This window comes from Onychostruthus taczanowskii, unplaced genomic scaffold, assembly GCF_017590055.1.
Source record: "Onychostruthus taczanowskii isolate IOZ18803 unplaced genomic scaffold, ASM1759005v1 scaffold38, whole genome shotgun sequence".
Lineage (NCBI taxonomy): Eukaryota > Metazoa > Chordata > Aves > Passeriformes > Passeridae > Onychostruthus > Onychostruthus taczanowskii.
The window spans coordinates 6,968,856-6,996,589 of record NW_024501237.1 but is presented as its reverse complement, the minus strand read 5'-3'; the positions used below and the strand labels follow the sequence as shown (position 1 = coordinate 6,996,589).

Here is a 27,734-nt window from a genome sequence, read left to right as displayed (position 1 = left end):
AGTTTTGAAAGTTCAGTACAAGTGTGTGCTTTCTTCATCTCTGGTTTTGGATCTCCCACCTCTTCTGTTAATGTCAGAGTCTGCCTACCTGTCCTCTCTGCTGAGTTGCAGACACCACTGTGGAGCAGCATCAAAGCAGTTTATTTGCTTTCAAATGCATGCATGCATTTGATGTGAAGTTTTTAGTTGACACCCCACTAAATCCTCCTTTTTTTTTTTTCCTCCTCCCCCACGCAAATATTTTTAGGACAAGATTTACTGGTAAAAATAGCAACAAGTTAGAAGCACCTTGCTTTAGCTTGGTTATGCTTCTCATTAGAGACTGGTGTTTGTGCTTGTCTGTGTGGTGGCCTTTGTCACCTGGAGGGCACCATGCTGCGAGTGGCCACTTCTTTCTTCTAAGTCACTTTTGCCTTCAGCAAAAGTGCTTTCTAATTGTTTGGGGAGAAAGTTTGGTCAGAATTGTGAGGGCAGCTTCTCTTCTTTTCCCTCAACCTTGTTGGGTGTAGGGCTGGAGGCTGCTCCCTGCACCTCTCCCCCGCTGCTGTGGGGCTCTGTCTCACTCCATGGACAGCTTTCCAAGGAGACCACCAAGTATATCTGACTGTCTCCAGGGAATCCCCAGAAGTTCCTGCCCCTCTGCCTTAGGCTGTCATTGCTGCTTTGCTTGTGCATCTTGTGGAGTTTCTCCCACCTGGGCTGGACACTGGTGGGAACGGAGATGCCCATGTTCCTATGGGAAGTCAGGCTGCTGTGTTTATCTTCCTCGAGTGCCACTTTAAAGTTATCTGGCAAGGAGTGCACACTCTTTAAAGATCACAGTCTTGCAGTATTTTTATGGGTACTTTGAAAGGCAAAAGAGCACTTGTCTGGGTTAGCAGGTACATGAATGGATGTGGCCCTGGGGCCTCATGTGCTGCTGGAGCACTGTGCTAGTGAAGCCTTCAGACAAAACCAGAAGGATAAGGTAGTCAGCAGTCACATTTCTCTTCCTCCTGTGACGTGGTGCAGAGGCTGGAGTGAAGATGAAACAATCGCCCTTAGACCAATCTTCAGGGTGCAGCCATGTACTTCATCTCGGTGTCTTTCCTCGCAGTTGATGTAAATGGAAATGGCCCTTTTCATCATGCATTTTTCTTGCTCACAGGTTTCTCTGTAACCTTGTACTGAAGTCATAAAAGCTTGAATCTTTGCTATCGCAGTCCTTGCCATAGCAACACGCGTCATAGCTGAATAATTATTTATTTAATGGGTTTAATTATGAAAACTGGGAAAGGCACTTATGAAAACTGGATCAGGTAGGGGGAAAAAGAAGTACGAGTTCTAAAGTAAAAACAAAAAGCAGCAACACTTGCATGATACCGGAGACAGGAATAAGTTAAGTACTGCAGCTTTTAACTATTTTACTTTCTTCTCTGTCTGCCTTTTCCTCCCTTTGAATTGTTTTTTCTTGTCCACAGTGCAAAAACCATGCAGCTGCTTCAGTATGTCCCCCCCTCCCCCATTTTCAAACCTATAAATACACTTCCTTTGTTATGTTGTTCCTTAAAAACTTCACTTCCAGACAGCTTTGCTACTTAAAATCTTCAATTTTCAATGTCCTGCTATCATGTAAAAAATAATTAGGAAGCCCAAAATCAAATGCTCTTTTTCAGTCTTCAAATTTCAGATTGTCTACAGCTTTCACTCTGTATGTTCAGAAATCAGTGTTTCTATTGACAAGTTTTCTCAGAAAGAACCATCTATAGGAATAAAATTTAAAGTATTTAAGAACATACAGATACTAGCACATTTGTAGAGTAGAGAAACTGTGGTTTTTTTATAACAATGATTGCTATGCTCTGGGGGATTTCCTCATTTATTCTTATAAGTATATGCACCAAAAGTTACACAATCTGCAGCACCTGGTGAACTGATCTCTGATCAATAGTTGTTCTTTTTCCTTCATTCATGAGCCAACGATGAAGTGAGACAAATAGCTTTATTGATTCCATTTCAAATTTACTGATATGTTGGGAATCTTTCAATTTGAATTGATAGAGAACTCAGTAGCCATAGCAGAAAAATACCTGGACTCCTGGCAGAGATGCCCTTTCCTTGTCTCTGCTTTCAGGCTGCACTGGAGTCTTGAATGAGAGTGGGAACGAGTGGAGTGGGAATATCAGAGCAGGTTTTGGCAGTTCAGGATTTTATGGGTGGTTCTTGCCACAAATTTACTGAAGGCGCATTGCGAAATATGTCTTGGTGACAGAGCAATGAATTGTTAGTCCAGAATGGGACTAGAATTTCAGATTTTTGAACTTTTGGCATGGAGAGAAGGGTGGGGTTTTGGAAGGAAATTCATTTGTTGGATTGTGATATAAAATGCAAAGACTTTTGACTGAATAGCTAAAAAAATAACTTGAAACAACTTTTCTGTTGAAGTTATTGCTGGAGTCAGAAGCCATCACTAGTGAATATTCCTGCTCAGGTCTCATGCATGGAAACAGAATTTCCTGGTTTTGTGGTGTGTGTTTGTTTTTGCTGGGATTTTTTTTAGGGGTTTGGTTGGGGTTTTTCTCAGTGCTGAAAAGGAAAACTTTATCTGTTGGCTGACTTAAATACTCTTTTGGTAGTCTCTTACTCACTATGTAGGAAGACATCCATTTCCCAGCTGCCTGAAGAGAGCTTTGTGGGACATAATCTTTCTTTTTTCCCTTGAAAAATTACTTTTTCGCATTTTATTCCACAGATGTGATGCAAGACTGTGTACAGGACTCACAGGCTGATAACAGTATTTTGGGAGAAAAGTCTTGCCTTCATAGTTCCATTGTTGTTGTATCTTCTCAGCTGCCCACAAAAGTATGCATTTTGCAATTGCAATGAGGGAGTGCCTTAGACTTGGGAGCTATTTTGTGGCATTGCTCTTCACAGGAGGAATCAGCAAAACCCTTTTGGGTTAAAAAACAGGAAAGAAGAAAGGGAAAAAGGCAGTTCTAAAAGCAGACTGTGGGATGGTGAGTTCTTGCTGGTCCAAATGCTGTGTGAGTGACAGATGTATTTTTTAACCTGCAGATGCAAGCCACCTGTGGGCAAATAAATTCATGTGCCCCCTGGGCTACAACAGCAGAGCCTCAGAAGTATGGTTCTGGAGCTTTGTGAGGTTCACAGATAGACTTGGTGGTGATCCGACAAAGCATACCTTTATACTGCTAATTAATCTTTACCCTGCATTCAGTCAAAGAAGAAGTTTAATATTCACAATATTACTTTTAAAGTTTCTCTAGTCCTTCAAAGAAAAAGCCATACCATGTTAAAAACACTAATGCAAAGGTATGCAGAAGTGTGTACAAACTTGTAATGTATCTCTCTCTGCAGCAGTTTTGACTTGAACTGTCTCGCTTAGTCAAGCTTCCAAAATTTGGAGGAAACTTGAAGTGGAAAGTTTTCAATTAAAAATAGAAGGAGATCTCTCATTTAAAATCATGACACTATATTGTCAGTTTGGATAACCAAGAGCTGTCTGGGGTCATCCACAGTGTGTTGTGATAATGTTGGCTGAGGAACTTGGGATATCTTTTTGGTGTCTGGCTTATGTGTCCAACAGATGCTTCCCTATTAGGGTGAACTTATTAGGGATCAAAAATTTCTTGTTTGGGTAAAAGGCAGCCTCTGCATTTGGAAAGGACGATGAAGTTCTGACAGTGTCCTTTCCTCCTAAGCTACTTTTCTCTGTAGCTTTTCTGGATGAAAGCAGTCCTTCTACATGTGGGGCAGCACCCAGAGTTTGCTGGGGGGGAATGCGTGTGTATATTATTTCTGTCTGTAGCAGAAACCTAACACATCCACAGTGGAGCTTTGCAGTCTCCTTGAGTGACTGTCCTGGTTTAACCACAGCTGGCAACTGTGTAACAGTTACATGGGAAGACTAAACATCCCCCCTTCCTCCTTCTTCCCTCCCCTTTATATGCTGAGCCTGGTGTTGTATGGCCTGGAACATCCATCCCTTTGATCAGTCAGGGTCAGCTGTCCCAGCTGTGTCCCCTCCCAGCTGCTTGTACATCCCCACCCCACTCACTGGGGGCTGGGCTTAGAGGCAGAAAAGGCCTTGGCTCTGTGTAAGCCCTGCTCAGCAGTAACAAAAACCATCGCCATTATCAACACTGCTTCCACCACAAATCCAAGTTACTCCCTACCAGCTACTATGAAAAAAATGACCTCTAGCCCAGCCAAAAGCAGCACATTGACACTTTCAGGAAAAATGGTGTAGAAGAAGATATGCAGGTGGACTTCTTTCTCCTCTGTTGCTTATCTCTGCTGGATTCCTCCTCTCTTGATGTGATGAATGCTCCTGCTTCCAACAGAAACTTTTGTTCTTATCTTGGTCTCTGAGTATAGAAACCTGGAGAGTAGCTGGCCTGCAGCAGCCAGGCTGTGCTTCCGAGGAGAGGTGGTTTACTTGGACTTCTTTCTCCTCTGTTGCTTATCTCTGCTGGATTCCTCCTCTCTTGATGTGATGAATGCTCCTGCTTCCAACAGAAACTTTTGTTCTTATCTTGGTCTCTGAGTATAGAAACCTGGAGAGTAGCTGGCCTGCAGCAGCCAGGCTGTGTTTCCGAGGAGAGGGAGCTTTAGATGTGAGCCTACGCCTGCTGAGAAGGAAGTGGCGGGAATAACACAAGACACTTGCACCTAAGAATTCAAACAAGAAAAGCCAAAAGGAATAGAACTTTGTAATGTTACAGTCTCTTCCATCTTCTTTAAGCAAGGTCATTAAATTCACCCTTTGCTTCCATAAAACTTTCACTGGGTGTGGGAAGCCATAGATTTATAATCCAGAAACTTTTGACAAAACCCTGTTTCTTCCACTGCAATTTTTTCATCTTTTTTCCCTGCCAGTATCTTGACAGTGAAACTGTATTTCTTCAGAGGAAGATCAGATGTTCTTTTAACATTGCAGCAAAACTGTACCACTTAACCATGTTTTGACGCATAATGTAATCAGCTTGATTGCTTTTTAATATGTCATTCAGACCTACAGTTGCTGTCAGCTGGGCTGAAATTGTTCTCTTGGGGAATTTCAGTATTACTTTCTGGTGGATCACAGAACTTCTTGGTCACAGGGTTTTTTTCCTTAGGTGCAAATCTGTGTCCCCAGGGTGACTTTAGAGGGGAGAGCTGAAACAAGTTGTGAAAAATGTGCTGGGTTCTTGGTATTCCTCTGCTTTTACAGTGGAGAGGGAAGGGCTGAACAGAGTTCAGCCTTTCTGCACAAGTACCAGGTGGCACAGCTGCACTGGTGTACGACAGGCATTAAGTGATGCTGGGTGCATACCTTGCAGGTTTTCTCTGGAGAAGAAGCTGAGGAAGATGAAGTGGCTGCCTGGAAACTGTGCTACTTAGAAGTCTTCCTTCTTGGATATTAGTTGTGCATGGCTTACTATGGTTTGAGCACTGCAAAACTATTACTAAATTGTAACAGCTTTAAATATATTCTGTTTACTTTGCAAGTCACAGTGCCAGGTTGCATTAAGAGACAGGGTTTTTCTTTTTGAGTGTTTTGCTTTTGAAAGGCTTTGTTGACAGTATGAGGTGTGAAAATAAGGCATACGTGTGGCTGTGGTTTTTTTTTTCTTCCCTGTCTGAGTGTTGGAGCATATCATGTTTAATATGAATGTGATCTCTCTAAAATACCAGCTGGTTGAATGTGGAACCTCTTCATGGTATTCATTCTTGATTAATTGTGAACTAGACAGGTTTGAGTAATTAAGGTTTTCAGTTTTCTTACTGGAGTGTGCTGATTCTAGAAAATATGGGTACTTTCATTTCTCCTTGATTTAAAGGAAGTATGACAAAACCCCAAACAAATCAAACCCATGTGGGCTCATAAGAAATCTGCAAGTGACATAGGTAAAAAATTACATTTGTCATTTTCATGTGTTTGCTTGCTTAAGCATACCATTATAGTTCTAAGTATTCAGAGACTTTTCTTTTTACAGCAATGTTCCTAATTTTCTGTGGCAAGATGTTTGGCTGCAGCTTGAATGAATTAAAAATGGCAAGTAGCTGTTTTATATATACTGGGCACAAAAAAAAATTGAACATAATGAAGTACTTGTGAAGTGTCCTTAAGAAAGAAAAAGGCCTCTGTGTAGGAGTGTGAGGAAGGATTAAAACTGAGATAGTCATTAATCCCCCTCCCCGATTTTTTAAAAAAGAAGGATTTCTAAGGAACACTGGAGAGAAGAATATCGCTAATTAGGAAGACTTAGAGATAAGAGCATATTGGTTAAAACAAGACTAATAACTCACCCCTTCGGGCTGATTCTGCACGGTGAGTGACTTTATTTTGCATAAAATACAGATACTGGTTTCTTATTTTCATGTCTGCTTCTTTAGCCTTTCTCCTCTTTTCCCTACACAAAACTTTTTGGTGAGGCTATTGATGCAAATTTGACCTTTAAGTTTTTGACTGAACAGCTTGTGTATCAGGAGATAGCTTAAAATGTGGAAGATAATTTATTGCAGGAGTTTGGTGCATTTTATCACTCTTTGAAACTTCCAAGGCCTTTCAAAATTCCATCTCTAATCTTACCCTTCACTATGGGAAGGTTCTGCTTGTCACGTATCTGTGTGAGGTGCTTGATGGTGAGGCTGAGGAGGTGGTTGCCTTGTAAGTGCCTTGGTGTGTGAACAGTGAACAGCTACTCAGCAGGGAGGGGGATGTCTGTCTGTCTGTCTGTCTGTCTCTCTTTTTTTGTCTTGCACCAAACGGTGTCCTATGTTAGTTGGCACAGCAGGTGCCAGCATGGATAGCACTCCAGAGCTGGTCCTTTGCCCATCTCTCTGCCCGCCTGCTGCCAAAGGGGGATTGCTGAGCAGAGGGTGCAGCCCTCTCCATTTCCTCTGACTGTCCTCTGCCTGCTGCTTCTGTCGCCATATTAATATGGAGCAGTTGGAGTCACTCAGTTGGCTGTGGGCTAGCCTGTGCTGAATGTGCAGCTGGATGTAAAGACCACTCAAACACACAGGCAGGGATGTTAGCCATGGAGAGGGGCAGCACCAAGGGCACAGGTATGTCTGGTCTTTCTGCCCTGCCATCTTCAGTATATCCAAATCCTGCACTTGTCATTTCCTGGATTCTCCTTACCAGACTCTCTCTCTGTCCTACTGGGATAATTCTACTTTCTCTCTGGGTAGGCAGAGTGATGCTGTTTTGTAAGCTAAAAGTCTGCCTCCATTAAGTCATTAAGCAAGCACACTTCATTGGTCAAAATTGTGTTCAACAGCTTGGCTTTTAAGGCCAGTAGATCTCTGTGTAACAAAAGGGCAGGTATGCACCTGTAAGTACATCATACAAGCCAAACTTTTAAGAATTGTAGCAGGGGTTCTTTGCACATGATAACTATTGGTACAATAAATAGAAAGAGCAATGCAGATTATTATTATCATTATTATATTGAAAGTTTCTCTATTAGCTGTTTCTTTTTTGGAAAAAGTCAAGCATTTTGCCTAAACAATGTAGAGGTTACTAAATTTGGGTTAAAAAAAACCCATGAAACTTGAAATCATCTTGACAGAGATTTCATGTCCTAAATTGATAAACCAATTTCACAGGCATAGGACTGGTATTTCTCTTTGCTTGTAATCTCAGTTCATTTTTACTTGGATGTAATGAGACTTAGTGTGGTGAAACACTAATTGGATTTACTACAGTATGTAATATGCTTTTTCTTGAAATAATGTTTGTCACCTCTAGAGAAAGCAGTTCCTCAATCTTTTTATGAGTTCTCCTCAAGAAGTGCAATAATAAATAAAAGGAGGATGTTTGAAAACATACCACAGAAAATGCAAAAAAGCTCCAATGGGTTTTGCTTCCCTAGAACATATAGCTTGAAGGAGAAAAAAAAAATCCTGGTGGGGCTTTGCTAACTATCTAGATTCTCATAACAGCCTGATAAAACGTAATAAACTATTGAAAATCTGTCTTTGCTATTGCAGCAGCTTTTCAAACTTCTGTGCGACTGAAATGATTGGTGTTTAGGTTTAAAACTGTGACTTCTAGTTTACCAAGGCTGCTGCAAAAAATTGTGTTTCTTCTTAGTGCATTAGATCTGGCAAGTGTCTCAGTCCATGCTTTTAAGAAAAACTGTGAAAGACAAAGAGAAAAGGGAAACTGTGTTTTGCAAATGCCCTGCACACTTTGTCTCTCTCCATGTGAAGAACATACTTTTCCCTCCTCATGCATCACCTGTGTTAAAGAAACTTCTGTGAGATAATGTATTGTCCAGAAATAACTGGACACCTTGAATAAGAAAATAAAACTAACCTTGACTGCTATCATGTTCCAGGTACTGATATTCTCATACAGAAAATAAATGTAACTCTTGCACTATTTCTGCTTTTATGAGTTGTTGTACTGACTTCATTTTAAGGTAGGAACTATGAAAATGCTTTCAAGTTCACCCAACAGTAGTAAACTCTCAGGTGAATGTCTTTATTCTGTGATATTGTTTTGGTTTTCTGTTTGGGTTTTTTTAACTGTAGACTTTGGGATAGGTGCTTATAAGACTGGGATCTGAGATATGTCTTGATTTTTGTAAATTCTTGGCTCTTATACATGCAGTTTTAGCTGTAACTGCCTTTTGTTTTATAAGGCTTGCTCAAGCACTTTCCTCTGGCTGCATTTATCCAGTTAAAAGCATTGGAGAATATTTTGCAAAGTATGTTCTGAATGGCAAATCTCTAAAACAACTCACATAAAATACAACCAGGATTTCTTACTTAGGTGTCAGGATATGATGGTAATACAAAATGAGAATATTTGTAGAGAGAAGTGAAATAGTTTCCAGTCACTTATTTCAGTATGACTTTCTGTATGCTTAATAAAAAAAAAAAAAAAACAATGACCAACAGAATATTCAATGTCCCAGAGAGGACTGGAGAGGTGGCAAGGTTTTCCACCTTTCCTGTCTGTCAAATTAGATTAAATAGGCATCAAACTGAGTTTGAGATCTCTTGTGGTTTTAATTTTTTTCTGTGTGCATGCTTCTCCCGCTGTATGTATTTTTTGTAATACTTCTTAGGAGTATCAAGAGTATCACTTGTACTTTATTACAAATTGTTTGTATACTCATGGCACAAATACCAACCTCTGTGCTTCACCTCAATATGAACAGAGACTCTGCTCTAATCCATAGCTATTGAAGTAATTATTTGTAGCTCTCAGATTAAAATTTCTGGTTAAAACATTTACATAATTCCTGTTGAAGTATTTCTTAGCCTTTCATAATATAAGACAAAAGAAATACATTGACTGACGGGAGTTGGTGCTTTCTCTTTCCTTTTGGTTGTTTACTCTACAAACTTGGTTTTATTCCGCATGAACAGGATTACCGTGACAACATGGGTTATGTCTTTCCTAACACATCCCTAGTAAATAAGATAGATATGTATTTCCTAGTGATTGATGTGAGTCAATTGGCTAAATACCATGATAGCTGAGAGATGTCAAATGCAAGAGTTGTTAGTTTGGACTCCGTTCATTGCCTTTTGTTGTCGCTGTTGATATTTTGCACATGTAAACCTGAAGTCAGTGTGGTAACTGCAGTTTCGCCTGGTGGTTTTTTTTTTTTTATTTTTCTTCTTTTTAACTTCTGAAAAGCTGAGACTTGTTTTGCTCTTGGAGCTACTGCTGTTTGTGCTGGGCTGCTAAATGTCTAAACATGGACTGAAGTTGTGGAGAAAACCGTAGCCTATAACCAAAATTTTTGGACTTTGCAGGTATGGGCAAGGTCTCTTTGAGATTGCTGTGCTACTTTTGAACCTGCAGGTGATAGCAAAAATAGTCTTGCATTCAGATAGTATTGCAGAAAAATTCTTGCATGTGACACGAAAGAGAACTAACAGTTGTGTAGAACAGATGCTTGAATGCTTTTGCATGTGTGTTGGCCAGTGAAGGACCCTCTACAGTTTACCAAATATGAATTTGTTCAAATTAATAAACCTTCTTTTTTGATAATCCATTTGTAGAGCTGCTGGTTGTGCTGCACAGAAGGGGAGAGGAGCTCTAACAACTCAAATGGCAAAAGAGCCTTTTTTTTTCCTTTTGCAAACACAGTTAATCCAACCCATTTTTGTCATAATAAGAAATGTTTTCTATGCTTACTAAAAAGGATCCTTGCTTTGCATGTGGCTTAATTTTTGACTCCTTGAACTATTTTTGGTTTTATCAAGACCAAGATGAGAACTGGAAAAAAGGAATACAATGCTCTACTGTCACTTGTACGTACTGTAGTAGGTCTCAGCAGCATTGAATCATCCAGTGTAATTCTGATTGTTTCGCTCAGTTCTTCACCATTTTTAGAGGATTCCCCCCCACCTCAAGACTATTTCTTCATTTAAATGCTTTGTCTGTTATCATTTAGTCTGAGGAAAACAGTCATCTTTATTAACATGAAACTGAGGTCATTTTGATGTCATTCTTCAAAAAGAATTTAAATTGCTTTGCAACAGGACACTACTGTGAAAACTGACTCTTTAAAATGAACTACTTTATTTGCATTGTAATTTCAGCTGGGCCTTTAATCAAAGGCAATTCAGTTAAGTCTCTACATCAGCTTTAGTTTGTGAATCTTATTATAATTTTTTTCTGAATAGTTGGCAGTGTGATCAATAATTCTGTGACTTAGTATTCAAATAGTAATGGCAGCAGTGAGTTGATGAATTGAGGCAGTTGTCCAAAGTAGCAGTTTCTTCTCTAAATGAGAGTCACAGTACTAAAGTGCACCAAGAGCAATCACAGTCCAAATGAAACACATCAGTAACAGTTTAAAATCATAGCACCACATCTTGATGTCATCTTTTGTTTTCTTAATGGAAGAAGTATCGTCAATGTGTTATTAGGCCGTTATTAGATTCTAGTCACCCAGTTTTACAAATTGGTAGCAGAAGACTTCTGAGATTCCTTTGTTGGCTCTGAGATGTAGGACACAGCTAATTAGCAAGCTCCTTCATTTGAAGCATCTTCATTAAAGATAATGCTTAATAATGGTTAATGACAGTATTTATTATAATAGTGGATAGTCTGGAGCTGCATCAAATAGTGATTTGTTGCTCAATGCTGCTGAATAATTAGGTTGTTCCAGTAATTACCCTGTCCGTGGTTATTTTCTTGCAAGAACATCTTGTATTGGAATATTCCGACTGGATTGCCATGGTTGCACTGATATATCTTGATCCTTTCTTGGACATGTAATATTCCCAGATGATACAAGCTGTCACCCTCTTTCCTAGCTCCTCCTCGAAATGATTCAACTGTTTATTATTTTCTGCCCCACACCAGGAAATAGGACAGCTCTTAGAGATCTATTGCTGTATCTTGCAGGATATGTAAAGTAAAGGCAACATTTTCTTCTTTGTTTTCCTTCCCAGATGATGTAGGTTATCTCCAGGCAAGACTAACCTTAGGCTTGTGAGACGCTGTAATAGCAAAACTCTACTGTGCAGAATTTAGCCATCTCTTTTTGCTATACACACCCAGTCATTACTAGTGTTTTGTTTAGTTTACACAATTATGTTATGTAGATAAAATTAGTTGCTTTTTATGAGTATATTTTAACAAGCACTTACACAATATGGCATGGTTTAGATGACCCTTAATCACTTGTGATTCAGCTTGTTGGATGAGCAAATTTGCCAGTAATTATTTTATGGAAAACATAGAAATGAAACTTTAAAATTAAACTGTATGTAGCACAACTGCATCCCTCAGAAAACTGTGTTTCATATTGAGCAATGCCAGGAGGATAGTTGATTGCAGGAAATCTAAAAATACTTTGTATAAATTCATTGCCTCAGACACACTTGAAGTGACTTGAAACTCTAAGGTATGCTTGTTAATATCCCACACATTGCAGTTCCAGGGTTTGGAACAGAGAGCTTCTATAGAAAAAGCAGTAAAGCTCTGAATTTGCATTTAGAATGATGTGCTTAGGCAGTCAACTGTCTCATCCTGTGCAGAGTTACTGCAGTTTCTCTTTCCCTCTGTAAACATCTGGGATTGTGATGATTCTCTAGATTACCTTGGAAATACAACAGGACGTTACACTTGCAGGAAATCAATTGTTGTTCTCTCCCTGTCCTCCCAAGATACATGTGTACAAGTGTGTGTGCACCCATGCACAGCTGCAGGGAGATTCTTGGAGGATGAGCAAGAGTTGTTTTCTTTATGATGTTAAGAGGCACCTCTGATCAAGTATAAAAAACAAATACAACCAGCTTTCTCTTTTAAGTTGGAATCTTGAAGCCAAAGCATCAGAGATGCAGCCACATGCAGTCTGTACAGACATCCTTCCTGCAGATGGTCTTGGATAACTGTGGCCCTAGGAGGAGGTTCAGTGGGTGGTGAGGTGTGTGCCCCCCCAACATCCCTTCAGAGCAGGACAGGGCACAGTGCAGGACAAAGCCCTGTGTGGGCTGGGCTTTGCTGAAATACACATGGTGTATTACTGCTAGCTAATGCTACTTTAACTCATCAGGTCTTGGGGCTCATTAATCAGTTTCTCCTCTTCTTGCAGGTGTGTCTCTTCCATGATATTTTGCACCTGGAACAGCTTACCCTATACATATGTCTTGTCTCTGGTTTCATGAATGTACTTCAGTGCTTCCCCCTCTTCCATAAAACTTACTTTGTGAAACATTTCAAGTGTGCTTTTAGTAGGTAAAATTAATGAGACTGTTCTGTTTTTCTTTTTGATTATAAAATTATACCATAAAATCTCATGTAGTTTCAATTCATATGTTAGCGAATGACTACTTGCTACTCTTGGAACAATGGTTGAATTACCAAATGGTAATTTATAATTGTAAAGTCATGTTCTTTCTGGTGTATGCATACCATATCTCTGCATGTTATAATGTACAACAGAAATTAGGGGCAGGAGGCAGATTCCAAAAAAAAGATGTTATCCTTTATTTTCAGTCCAGAATCTGCACTACAGAGGTTAGAAGATATCACAGGTTGGTCACTAGCAACATCTTGGGTCTAGAGCTCACTCTGCTAGAGTTCTGCTGCTTCTGAAGACTTGTCTAGGCCAGCTTTTTATTTTGACTGTTAGTAAGACGAAACCCTGGAGCTCTTTACTCTTCAGCTGGTCTGTCCCCTGGTAATGGTTGTTCCCTGCTCACCAGCTTCAGAGAGCTGGCCGGCAGATAAGATCAGTAGAAGTGGTCAGGGTTCCCTGCTCTGAGAAGTTGGGATACATTGGCTTTGTCATCCTGTGTGTAAATGTGTGTGTGTGTCCCTCATCTGGTGCTGTTCAGGGAGGGTGTTGGGTGTGCTGGGCAGGAGCTGTGAGGGCAGGCTGAGATATGCCTTGCTACAGCCATGGTCTTGGCAGTGCCATGCAGCAAATATGTTGAGGTTTGTGGTTCTGAACTGCATCCATTGCAAATCCTGTAGGTGAGGTTTGAAAGCTGAGGTTTGAAAGCATGCTGGCCTGAGGAGCACCTGCATTTTCCCAGGGCAGACTATTTTAAATATTCAAAATTACAAAAACACCCAAACAACCCCAATCCTATATGTAATGTGGTCAAGTGTCCACCTCCAGAAGCATTTTCTCATCTTTAAAGTTTTCTGTGGGTGTAAGTTCCAGTGCAGCTTCACACTCTGCTTCATCATAATGAAGTCAGAAAGAAATTCCTGTCAGGTGGGAAGATATTTCTTAAAGCCTTCTTTCAATATTTGCACCTAATGCAATGCCCTGGTTAGAAGTGTGGAACAATTTATAGGTTCTGACCAATGAGAAATGTGCCCGAAATAGCATGTTTTTATAACAAGTCATTTATAAATCACTTTTCTGGCATCAAGCATTATTGTGGTCTTGCATACCAAGCTTGAGATAATAATTTCTTGATATGTGGCAGTAATTGGAATTTTTTAAAAATTATTTTTACAATTGCTATTCCTATTCCAAAACAAATCCCTATTTTCTTGCACTGAAAATCAGTTTCTTCCGGTCTTTCCCTCTTTTCTATTCACTGTTTGCTTGCATGTTCGTGCTATTTTAAGATGCTTATCTTGCACTAAGAGAAGTATTTTAAAACCTTGGAGATCAACAAGAATAAGCAAATGCAGGAATTTCATGAATCTGTCACTTGGTTTCTATGAAAAAGAAGCCAATTTCTTAATTTAGTCTTAGTCTGTTCTGAATGATAGGTCACCTGTATGCATAAAGTCTTACCTTCTGCTCACTCCTATCCCTCCTCCCCATTCCAGATCCTCCAGAAAAAATAACAGAAAGGTGAACAGTGATTTGGTATGTTTGATTTTTTTTTTTTTTCAGGGCAACTTATTTTCCTCCTTTTTTATCCTCTGAGTACTCTTGGTGATTCACTGATCTTTCACCATAATGAGCTCGTACCTGGGTATGTCTGTGATGCTCAGACTGGGTCTAGTCTGCAGCACAGTGTGCTTATTTCTGGCCAAGTTGTGCCTTTCTGTTGTGAATAACAAAAATGGTTGTGGGAGAAAAATGGTCCCACTGATAAATGAGTGACAGAAAGCCAATAAATTCTGTGCTATGCTATTAGAAATTATATTAGAAAAATGATATTAGAAATTAGTTCTCTCATCCTAATGTAGCTCCCCTGGGCTTTATGCGACTCTTCTACCTGAGCTTAGAGTTGTTTTAATCTAAATGACAATTTTATAGAGCATCGCACAGAGACATGAAGCAAACTTGGGATGCATGGTAAAACAAACTTCATATGAAGTTGATCTCTTGTTGTTTTGTTTGGGGTTTTTTTTGAGAGTGCAACTCACACTTTTTTTGACTTTTAATTAACATTTTGGCTCCCAATGAAAACTAACATAATAACATCAGGAATCTTATTACAGGCAGATCATCCAATGAATTTCAAAGTTTTAGGTTGCCTAACATCTCCCATTATAGTATTGTTTTAGCTGAATCATGTTTGAACTGGTTATGCTAATGACTTTTGGTTCTGGATATCTGTTGTAAGCTGTGTGTGAGAAAAGGAGTAAAAATTAGATAATTACTGGTTTGTTTAAGCAAGATGTCCTCCTTCGTCCTCTACCCCTCTTAAATTGCAAGACTGAGACCCCCCTGGGAGGCATTTCAGTGTTTTTCAACAAGAGCTTTTTGGGGGGCGATGGGAAGTAAAAATCTTGCTCTCAGAAGGAAGAGACTTTTGGAATACTGTTCAAAGGTGAAAACAATAGAAAATTCCTGGATGGGACAGAATTGAATATTTAAGTCTGTTAACAGCTCAGCAGTGTGAAGACAGGCACTTTTGTACTGTGAGTGTTCCATGTTTACAGAGACCAGGTAACAGTTGCCTGTTCTAGGTAGATTTCAGTGTTATCCTAGTGGCAGAATAATAATGCCACTTTTAATACCAATATTTGATACTTTAGATTAAATGAAACTTTATTAGAGAGCTATATTTTTTCCTTCTCTTTGTAGCCAAGTCACATGCATTTTCCCTCCTCTCCTCTGTCTTATCTCCTTTTTATCAGTTCAGTTATTTTGTTGAAATAGTGGAAGAAGCATTGTTGATTTGTATCTAGAGTATTGATTTTGTGAATTTTTAAAATTCTATTACAATTTTATATCCTATTCTGAAGGGCTAGTATGTATTTGGGTAGCAAGGGTAAATTATTTGTAAGTCTTTAATTATTTGAACTAGAGCTGTGTGCCTTCACTTTGGGATGTCCAAAGATGGTAACGTAAAAATACAGCTGCTTGAATTGCATATGCTTGTTGAAAAGTAGGGCAGAAAATCTAGATATTTTTAAAGGTATGTGTTTTGTCTCAAATGTCAAATTACACAAAGTCACTTTTTTGTATCTTAATGTCTAAAAAAAAAAAAAATTGCTCAGCAAAGCAAGAGTCCCAAGTCAGATCCTGGCTTCTGTTGGGCCAACTGAGTCAGTAGCTTACTAGGCAGTTAATTTGGGATAACAAGGTCCAAAGCCTTATTGCCTTGACATTGCCATGCTGGTTTTCCCATTTTGCATTTCCATTTTAAGTGAGTATTCCAGCAGTGGAGTGAGATGCATTCAGAGGAGTTTTGGATGCTTGGCCCAGCAAAATGGGCAGATAACCAGGGCTGTAAATGTGTAAAGCTGCTTTGAATTAGTTGTGTCAGTTGTGTGTGTATTTAATATTTAGACTTTCTCATTACCCTCATCTGTCAAATAGAACAAGTTGTACATGCCTTATGTTACTTTGAGGTTGGATGCTCCTGGCCTTGGTGAATGAAGGGCATTAATTACTGTAGCATTTTTATACTGGTAACAGTAAAACAGGCAGGGGGCTGTGCTTTGTGAGCTCCACTTGATGGTACTTGGGGAAGAAGCTTGTGCTTCAGAAAAGGCAGCTACTGATGTTCTGTGAAGGTTTAAGATTTTTCCAATGTGATATTTATTAACTGTAAACATGTAAATTGTTATATGTAAACTTCATGTTCTCCATGAGAGCTGTTGTATAGAATGCATAGCATATGTATGAAATTTAACAATGGAACATGGCTCATAATCTGCTGGGTAGAAGTGACATTAATTTTAGGCTTGGACCTAGCAGTTATTTCTCTCCACAATTCCTTTTAACCTGTGGGTTAGAAACTGTGCCCAGTTTTGGTTTCTGTGCATGGCAGTGTGTCCCTGTAGGAGTGATAGGAGAGTAAGCCGATTAGCATGATTGATACTGCATGTCAGGGGTCTGGCATAATGGGCTACCATTGAGACTGCATCGTGAAACCGCACACGGATGAGGTAATCTCATTAGATGATTAAAACCTTCATTAAGTCTACCAGATTGCAGAGCTTTCAGTTGTATTGCTGTTGGGAACTGATGCTAAATAAGTGAAGTGCTCTCCTTGGAGTGTTGCTGAAATGGAGATCTTGCTGGGTTTTGCTCCAGGATAATGGTTGCAGCAGCTGGAGGCTGATGAAGAGTTTTCCATCTTTCTGTGTTTAAAAGTAAGATTCTGTATGATGATGTTGTTTTCTCTTAAAATCATTGCCAGCCTTTTCATGCTTTGCTGTTTTTTTGTGAAATTCTGTACTATTAATGTTGGGAGGATATGCTTTGTGTAACTTCCTATGGAATATTGCAGTGTATGTATCACTGCTCTATTTTTGTAGTGTCTGTGGTTTTTCTTGCAGGTTGGCTTTGCCTTTGTGATGAGGTTTAGTGTAAGTGTCACTCCTTATCCTCTTGCCTGTCCTTTTACAAGCAATGTGGTGGGCACCACATGTTCATACCAGAGCTGGTGCTATACAGAAACCCCACCTAACTTCTTCCCGTGCTACTTATTTTAAGGAGCACATTGAAAACACTGAATTTCAAATTAAAAGTAGTATGCTTGATTAGTCCTATACTTGAGCTTTGCTTTTGCTAACAAGCTACAAAATTTCTAATTCTGGATCTCCAGCGTTACAATATTTGTAATGCAGGGGTTGCTAGAATAGAATTTTGGAAATTCGGAACTGCTGTTGTAAGACTAGTAGTGACCACTGTTGCAGTATAATCAGATTTTTCTGTATTAAAAAATAGTCCAGTTAATCTGTTGGGAGCTTGAGTACGAACATAAGAAAGATTTGTAACTTTCATAGTGTGTTCTGAGCAGTTTGTCCATTTCTTTTGCTTATAGAAAGTACAATATGACATTAATAAGCACATCTAGTGAGACACATATTCTATTTTTTAGCAAGGGAACCACAGCAATGCGTTATCTTGAATTCTGTTGTGAAATGTGGTTTATTTATTTAGCAATTCTGCAAGGAAGTGACCTTTGTCTAGGAGCTATTTTGGATCTGGTGTCAGAAAGAAAAAAAAAAAAAAAAAGAAGAAAAAGAAGCCATCACAACAGACTATTCCAGTACGTGAAGAAGTGGGGCAATATACACACTGTGAAGAAAATAGTCTTTCATGTGTATTTGACAAAAAATAAAATCACAGACTTGTACAAATTAGTAACAGGTTACAGACAGCAGTAGTGTATAGATTTGATCTGCAGAGCAGATCTAACACATCAAGGTTTTAGATTTAATTTTAACAGCTTACTAAGAATGGCATAGCTTGATGATAGGAGGCATCATCTTGAGATTGATTTTAAAATCCAGGGTTATAGTGGCTATTAGGGATAGGCAAATTAGAGACAGGCCAATAATTTATATGCAGAATCAAATAAAGTTTCCTCAAATACTTAAGAAAACAAATGAATTGAGAAGTGTTCTAATTTTTTGCATTTTGAAAAAAACTTTTGAACTGTTCACAAGGTGTTATTTTACTGTAGTTATCTTTCTGTGTTGTAGACTGAAGTGAATTGAGTCTTACAATATCTGGTATGTATTTCAGCCAAATATTTTTCAATTTAACTTTAGCTTGCTCTCAAGTATGAATTATCTCAAAATCTCCTTTTTGGAGACCTGGATCAAGTCCTGATGCTTCCAGAAATGTTTGGGGCTACTCTATTAGTGGCACTACTTTGCAGGTACTTTTTACTGTAAGAGCAAATGTTATGCAGCTGTATTTTGCCAGTGAAGGACCTTTTTCTCTGAACCAAATATAAAATTACGAAGTGTTTCCATGAAACAAGGCAAGTGTTTTGATTATGAGAACAGAAAACCTCCTTTGCTGGTATGAGTGCACCCAGCTTACTCTTTCCAGAAGGTCTCCTGTGAACGAAGGAGAGAAAATCACAAACGAGAGACCTCGCAAGACCCTTTTCAAAGGGAATGAGTTACTGGCTTTGCTTCTTCATGCAGCTTTCTTCTTTCTGCATGCTGGATGTGCTTAGAAAATGAACTTCAGGGATGATATCTCAGCCTTGTTGGTTGTTGGAACAGATAAGTGACTTCAGGACCACCAAGACAGAATGTAAGCTAGGGAGATTAATCCGTGATTGTATTTGTTAGTCTGTCTTATTTAAAACTTATAACTCTTTTTCTGCTTATATAGGCTGGTTGTAAAAGGGCTGAAAATCCATAAACTCTCTTGGTTCAGATATACTTGTTTCAACTCTATCTGTAAATTGAGTCCCCTGGAAAACAACTGTAAGTGACCTGTCTCCAAATTCCTCTCCTGACTGAAATGAGAAAAAAATATTTTTAATGTCATTTCTTAGATAAATGTTGGGTAGAATGGAGAACTGGAGTCAAATGCCTGAGCCTGTTGCAGAAGAGAGGAAGGTAAGATTGAGCCCTTCTCCTTATAAAATGTAGTGGAAGATCTAGGTTATCCAGAATGTGTGTTTTGTCCTTATTCTTTGTTCTTAAAGAAAACAAATAGGTTTTTTCCACTGGCTAAAATTTTGATTATGGTAATTTGTGCTTTGCCCACCAATTTCCTTTCACGGGTAAGTGAAATTTCATTTCCGGGTAAGAAATCTGTACCCGTTGTTTCTTTGTTTCTTTTGCCTTGGGTTAAGCCAGGTGATTTAAACTACTTGATTGTCTGTCTGTATTAAATGTTCAGGAGTTATTTTGCTAAGCAAGAACCAGCTCTTGAGCCATCTCTTTTTTTTTTTTTTTCTGAGAAACTTTCCACATTTCTTAAAATAGTGTGTTCACAACATATTTGCTCCACTGTTTTGTGTTGTTTTCTTCCTTCCCACCTCCCATAACAGCTTAGGGGGTGAACCTGAGCAGCACCTCATACTCTTCCTCTTTGCTGTTTCTTTTGTAATGTGTTTTCTGAGCTGACTGGCCTCCAAAAGTGCATAAGTGTGTTTATACATGCAGCCTAATAATAGTATCATAACACCAATTTGTTTTACCTGGGCTGGAAATAAAAATATAAGTATTGTGAATCAAAGAGAAAGCAGTCATTTGTATATGCTTCTCTACCCTGTCAGCTCATTTCTGTTGAGTGTGATAAAATCACTGAAACTTTTCTTATATTCTGTGGGAATTTTGTCAGTTCTGTCGGTATGCTGTGATACTTCTTTTAAATGCTAAGAAAAGTTCAGCTGTAGCTTCTCCACAAAGCTGCATCTGATGCTGCCAGGCAGAAGGTGATTAATTTGTATGTCTAGTTCAGGTGCATGGTATTGCAGAAAATCATCTATGCCTGCCACCATGGAGAGGAATTCTTAGTATAGCAAACCATTAAACTATGTTTTTATTATAGTGTTTAAGCAGATTTGTAAGAGGTAGTAAGCATACAATAAATACTGGTTATGCTTATTTATTAGTCATGAAGTGACTAGCAAAATTGATCAATCAGCATATTTTGGTTAAAGTTCCAAGACATTAAATAAGTGCTTTTTATTGTTAGTTTGATTCAGCAAATTTCATCACCAAAATAATTTTCCTCTGGATTGAAGCAATTTGGATTGTGTCCATCAGTAGCTGATGTGAGCAGTTCTAGCAGTATTCACACTATTCACATGCCATGGGGCCTCATGTTTTAAAAGTTTATGTTTTTGAACCTAAACACTCTGGCTATATCATGCCATTGTCCCATCCTCAAAATATTCTGGTCTTTACTGGGTGGTGGTGTAATTTTGCTTTAGTAAAATCTGAGTTGTCTTGCCCAATCTGCTGGAATATGTCTTATTTTCTGTGAAAAAAAATTTAAATGGGAGTGTAAGAATGGACGTTCTGGCCACTCTGGTACATCAGCTTGTTACCAAAAGTGAGAATTCCCTTGTTTCCATGTCAATCAGCCTTTGGCCTCCCTGCCTGTCGAGCCTTTGGCCTCCCTGCTCCAGTGAAGTGACACCTGCCTGGCTGGGGGCTGCCAGCAGCAGTACAAATAAAGTGACATTAGTAGTGTCTTGCCTGCACAGTCACTGACAGTGAAGATACAGTCACTCTGCATCAGTGATTTCCAAAATTCTGGTTTGACATTGTTGTTAGTGGTCTTAGTTCGTCTCTCATGATTCAAGTTGTGAATAAGCAGCTTCGGCTCTGTGGCTTTCTGGGAGGAAGAGGCTTCCATCAGAGGCAAACAACATGCTCAAATTTAAATAATCAAATTAGTTGTGTGTCTAACTGGATTCATAATAATAATGTTATACATAGGTTTAAGAGGTGGAAAATTTTGTACGAGATACTGTACAAAATTAAATCTTGCTTCTGATTTCATTCCTCTTGCTCTTGTCTCAAAGCTCTTTCCATTTTAAGGGCTAAAAATGGTTGTTGTTAGAAATAGACTACACTTTTTCAATGTCATGGTACAGATGTTGAAAAACAACCAGTGCTATAGCAAATCATTACTACTTATTACATTACTATGAGTTATTACTCATAAGTGGCTCCAGAATGAAAAGGGTTAAGTTAGGAGTTGAGATAAAGTACCTACTGAATTAAGTTGTTTTGTCCATTTGAGGTTATCCGCTATTAAAAATATTTTGAAACTTCTACATGTTTATTATAATTCTGTTAGATGACAAACAAAATGTAAAAAAACATGTTTTTCCCTTTCCACAGCCACATTGTTCCTGAAGTGCTGGCAGTGGTAAGACCTTCCAGTCGGTAAACAAAGTAGATGCCATTTAGGGGTATAAGAAAGATAACAAATAAAGTAACAAAGAGTCCAGTTTTACAGTTTCTTTCCTGCTTGTAAGTTAAAAATCAAAAATTAAACATTTTTATAGCAAATGAAACCAGTTATGAAACTAACAAAAAAAAAAAAGTTGGCAAAAACAGTTGGATAATGCAGTGCTTGCTTTTCATGTCAAAGAGCAAAATGGCAAAATGTGAAGTACTTTGCAGACCAGATAAGGTAAAGGGTAACACTTAAATCTGCTCAAAACCAGAAAAGAAATAATAATAATCTGATGGGGTTTAAATTCTCAGAGCAGTGTTGGTTATGTAATGGTAGATTTTTTTTCTTTAAAGTATTTTTAATGTTTTTCTCTGTTCCATGATGTGACCTGATACAAATGAAGAAATGAAAAATCACACTGTACTGAGCAAACAGCAAAAAGCAAACAGCAGGCTAATTGTTCACTTTTTATTGAGTGCACAGAGGAGGAGGGGAATAGTTTGTGGTGAGATCAGAAATTTTTGATTTCCATGAATCTCTTAGTTACTCATCAGAAGGATGTTGTTATTAAAAAGAACAGGAACAACAACCTCCACAAAGACAAATGCATAAAAGAAGAAATCCTTATTAGCAGTAAAAAGTAGAGATGAATGGTGATATTTAAAATGTCTTGAGTTTGTGGGCATTTTCTGAATTACAGGAATGATCTTACAGGGCCTTTTGCCTCATCTTGTTCTTTATCCAGAGAAATGCCTGGCAGAAGAACGCATTTTTAGTGAATTTAACATTGAAATTATGCCACTTAAATTATTTATCCTTAGATTATACCAAAGATGTTTGTATTCATCATCTGTTCAGATGCACAAAGCATGACTTCTCTTATGCTTAGATGAAGCCTTAGATGTGGGATGCTTTTAACTGATCTAAAAGTGAAACACTGGACATTTGGTAAACTAAATGCCCTTTGTTTGGTAGGTGGTGAGATGCAGGGAGCTGTTCAGCTGGAGCTGCAGCACAGCTGTGGTATCTGGCTTTGAAAATGCGGGCTAAGAAACAAGTTCCTCCTTTCATAATACAGTTACATAGAGATATTTTTATTTTTCTCTCTTTACTTCCTTTTTGTCATATGATATTTACAGCAAAAGAGCATTAGTCTAAATGACAAGAGCTGTTGAAGAAAGATTTCTCCCAGCAATTGTTGAAGGAAATGCTTCATTTTTAGAGTAGATGACATAAAGCTCCTATCTTTTCACTTACTTAAACTTAGCATCCAAACTGAATTCAAGGTGAGTCTGGGAAGAGGCCTAGTTATATCTGTCACCTTCCAGTTCTTTTGGTTTTGCTTTTCCTCTCTCAAACGTGCTAACTCCCTATTTTTTAATTTTAATTTTATTTTTAATGAAGGTTTCATGAACTGTGGGGGTCGGCCAGTAATTTTAGGCCATTGTGTGATTGCTAACTACTTAAAAATAGTCATGGAGTCAACCTTGCTTCCTCTCAGGATTTATCAGTTGGAAGCATCTTCTTTCTATCCCATGTGTAAGCAAAGACTTCTCTGGATTGACGATTTGATCTGTATAATGGAAAATCTAGGCAGGATATCCTTTCTCTGTTATTCCTTGGTGTGATGGCATCAGGTTGTGTCTTAAAATGGGGGAAGTGAAGAGGAGGATCCTATTAGCAGGCGGAGTGGTATCAAGGGACTCTTAAACCACAGGCTGGCTGAGGACCTCGTATTTATTTTCCTTGTTGGACTATTTGTGCTTCAAGCTACTACTCTAACATGTCAGTGGTGGCTTGTGCTGCTCTACCCAGAAGCTTGCTTGTGTGTTGTTTGAATGTTTTGTGTTTGGAAGTTGTTGTTGGATACCGAGGTCTGTGAGGGGCTTCTCTAGTTATTTTGAGCTCTAGCAGACCTTAATGAAATGCTGCATTGACAAGGTACATCCAGTCTTATTCTGCAGAAATGCAGTGCCTGAGCTTACCCTGCCAAGAAAAGAATGTTTCTGTTGTAATTCTATTATTAAAATGCCTCTGAAATGGAGCGGTGCCTAATGTCAGTAGAGGTGCAGTGAATGCTTGATGAAGTGTGTGCGTGGGGTAGCAAACATATTCAGAATTATGCTGGAACATTAATAATGTTGGAAAATTATTATGACCTTGCATTTCAGCATGCTTGTAACTATTCCATGTAATACTCATAGCCTGAGATTTTCCTTGGTGCTTGCAAGGCAGAGGATGTTACCAGCCTCTCTGATTGTGGGAGAACCTTGGGTTTGGTCGTCCTGTGCTCAGGACCAGGAGTCTGTGTAAAAATGACACTGACTCTTTATCCCAACATCTTCCCCTTCCTTTGTAGAGAAAACACAGTGTAGCTCTGGTACAAAGGTGAGTCCCTGTCTGAGTTGGTGCTTCTGTTCTTCTGACTGTGACCTCTGTGTGTTGTGGTGTAACAGCAGAGGAGGAGGCTGGGACATGATTGTGGCTTTGCAAAATAATAATCAGCAGGTGCTTGGGGTGCAAAGAAAAAACATTAAAACTAATAAAAAGAAATGCTGTAATTGCCTCTTTGGACTTTGGAATCTGTAACCCTCCAGTGTTTGTGCCAAGCTATTGGTACAATTTAAAGTACATTAATTTTTTACTGTTAATGAAGATATATATGGGATCATTTCTTGGGCTTTTCTGTGAGGAGTAAAGATCTTTCCTTCTACACTGCAAAGTGCATCTTGGCTACTTAGAGTTAGCAAAAGTCTGTTAGCAAACTGATCTGTGACTTTCCATCACCATGGATTAAATGCATTGTTTAAATAGACACTTGCATTTCTTAAAAGAATGTCTTCTAATTTTATGGGACATTTACCTCTTTCTGATCTAAAAGCTCAGATAAATAAAAGTTTTTTAAAGAAAGACAAAATGCTCTAAGAAACTTCTACTGCTCTTGCTTACACTGCTGGTAAACTAATTTTGTTGTATATAACAGCCTAATGACTATGACTTAAACACAAAATCTCAACATATGCAAGCATTTGAACCTCTGTGCTCTTAATAGTACCTAGTAAAAATTTCACCGTTTTTGGCCTCATTCATCCTAGGATTTTGAGCTAACATTTTAAGTCTATGTAGATAATGTATTTTAAGTAGCTGTTGAAAAATCAAAGCAAGAGAAGTTTAAGCCCACCCCTTGTATTAAATCATTTGAAATCTTACAATTGCTGTTATTTTCAGTCCATTGTGTCTGCTTCCTGTCGGTCAAAGGTTATGAGGATAGGGTGGTGTAGAGTGAAGTGGGAAGCCAGCAGGAAAAAGAAAGCTTTGCTTATTTTGGGGTAGACAAAACTACAGAAATGGCTGTGACATTGCTTAAATTTTCTGAAGACTTGAAGAGGTAAACTAGTCAAAAACTGTGTTCTTGATGTTGTTTATTTTCTGCTTTGTAACTTAGGTATGGGGAGAATGAATTGGAGTGAGAGGGCTTCCTTAAAGAATGTTGTATTTGTGCTTGAAATTTTTTTTTGTTCAAAAAGAGCTTTTGTTTTGATTTACGAGTTAACTTTGTGAATGCTGTTGCTGAAGCAAGAGCCTAAACCTCTCTACCTGTTTGCTCACTCGTATCTACTAGCTCTAAAAAAGAAAAACAAGAAAAAGTTTTGTGCCATGGAGAGGCTCTGGTGTATTGCTTCAGTACATTGTGGGTATGTGTTAGTTGTGTTAATACAGCCCTCTAAAAATACAGTTTATTTTAATATTTGTGCTGTTACTGAAGAGCTGTCTATGATTCCTTGTCTGTCCACACGTCTGTGAATTGGTTGTGGTGGTTACGTTCTACAAAGCTGTTCATCCTAATAATGTATGGTGCGAGGAAACTGTTACAGACCAGGAAGCAGTAGAAAACATTTTATGTGAGCTGATGAGAGCTAGAGGAATGTTTTGTAAGCTAATCCAAGTAATTATATTTGAAGCATCTTAATATTCAAGTATCCTGGTATGTAGTTTATTTAGCTATTGGTATGTGAGGTTGCTGGTTCCTGAATTTCTTAACCATTTTCTTACTGCCAGTGGGTTATTTGTATCTAAAAATATTGTTTGCATTGTTGGAAAAACAATATTTTTGCTACAATAGGAACTCAGAGTTAAGGAGCATAGTGAAAGGAATCTATATATCATAATGTCTTGAAAATAATTTGGACTTTATGCTTTCTTATTTTGAAATTAATTTTTCTCTGGAGTTCTTCAGGTCAGTTCTGCTCAGAAAAAAAACAAACTGCTGGAGCCTAATCGGTAAATATTTTCAGCCATGTGAAGTGGAATGTATTTATCAGACAGAATACTGATTTTTATTTTATCTTAGCCTTTACTTTTCTTAGCAACTCTCTCTGCCATCTCTGCATAGGCACATTTCCGATCTGGTGATTTGTAATGGGAAAACAGTGTTAAAATGTAAATCAGCGTTCCTAATTCTTCCCATTTCTTATACACAGGGGAAAAATTGCATGTTCCTTATATACATACAGGGAATTCCTTGCAATGCCTCACAGTATATAAAAACTACTGTGTCAAAGCTGTGAAGCTTTGACAGAACAATAGGTTTCCTTTAGCTTTCCCTTCACTATGCCTGAGGAGAAGGTCTTGAGTAAGTGTCAGTCCTTTCATTGCTGGAGCAGTGGCTGACTCATTTGCAAGAGGTGCTTTGGTCTGCACATGCTTGATTTGCAAAGATGTCAGTGACTGTACATTCTTGCTCTCATGAGGAATGGATAAGGATGGAGTGTCAACATGTCCTAAGTTTAATTTGTAGGGACTATTTAAACATAGTCTGAATTTCCATTGGAGACTGAATTTCCATTGGAGACTGAATTTCCATTGGAGCATGTGTGTTAATGGATGGCTAGGAACTTCTTTAATACAACTGGTAGGTAAAACCAGGTTAGTTACTTGGGAGACAAATTGTAGAAATTATGGGATATCTTTGTACCATCATCCTTAACTCATCGCTAAATCCCTCTTAATTCATCATTCCCTATTGAAGCTGGAGAAACTGATGCTTCTGTAGCTCAAATCCCCTTTCTTTTTTAGGGTGTACAAAGCACAGGATTTAAGCCTATGAATATTTTGTTGAAGAGATGATGTACAGAATGCTTGGCCTCTTGTCATCTGTAGAAAACTCTTGTATTGTTTGCAAATGAGCATGCTCGAGTGATCCAAACATGAAGTAGTGACACAAGCATGTGTTGTATGGTCACTGCAACTGCAATGTCCCAGGATCTAAATCTGTGTTAGGAATGGCATGCTTTTACAAAATTCTGATGTCTCGTCTTTCTTTTCCTTGTGTATAAGTCTTACACCGATGATGAAGATAGATATCTACACAGGGGAGTAAGAAGGAAAAAAGATAAAACTCAGTTTGTATAAAATATTACAGGAAGCACTGGGCTTGTGATGTGGAGAAATGGGAATTTTTCTCCAACGTGTTACAAATGCTGCTTCAAAACTCCTGTCCTCCTAGGAAATGAGGAATGAATGGATAAAAACATATGGTGAAATAGTTAATCCCCAGCCATTAGAAGGCAAGCAGCTGTTGATATCAGTAGAGTGTTGGCTTGACTTCTCAGCTTTGAATTTTTCACATCTTTATAAATGCTAATTTTTTTTTTCTGGGTGTTCCTTCATGCAACCTACACCCATGAACTCAGTTGGAATCCAAGTCAAACAGCATGGCTGGTGTGTTCTCTTCCTTGTCTTGTTAAGGGGGTCCTCTGAACACGGTGGCAATCCTTGTTATAACCAATGTACAGAAACTTCTAAAAATAGGGCAGAGCCTACCCCTAATTATTTGCTTTCTTAAATTAAGAGTTGTTGGGAGAAGTGAATTCTAATTAAAAGCTGATGAAAAGACTGAAGCAACTTTTTTACAAAGAAACCTCAAGAAACAAACCTTTGTCTGGTGAATACACAAAACCATCATTTCTTAAATAAATCCATGTGATGCAAAGGTAGATTGTAATTTGGTTGGGTTATCACAAGCACTGTCAAAGAAGCTGATCTTTAGGAGGAATCTGGAGGAAGGAGATGTCTCGCCCTTGCTTGTTTGTTCAGGAAGCCTTCAAAAGAAAGATGAGAGATGCCAGAGAGAAGTACAAATGATCCAAATCTGGTATCAGTGGTAAAGCAAAAAGCAATAGGGGGAGACTTGCAAGAGGGAGAGAGTCAAGTAAGAACACAGATCTCTCTAAA

At 38.5% G+C, this 27,734-nt stretch overlaps 1 protein-coding gene across 12 annotated transcripts in view; it reads left to right on the top strand.

Annotated features, from left to right (window-relative positions):
• The window catches only part of GAB1 (GRB2 associated binding protein 1), a 96,653-nt gene that overhangs the window by 21,407 nt on the left and 47,512 nt on the right, over positions 1-27,734 (top strand). Inside the window, exon 1 of one of the 12 annotated variants that reach the window (XM_041411976.1) lies at positions 24,846-24,888. The exons of the other annotated variants lie outside the window; for them this stretch is intronic. The gene's annotated coding sequence lies outside the window, so the exon portion shown is untranslated. Of the gene's footprint in view, positions 1-24,845; positions 24,889-27,734 lie in introns of those variants that run through there. 12 annotated transcript variants of the gene reach the window in all.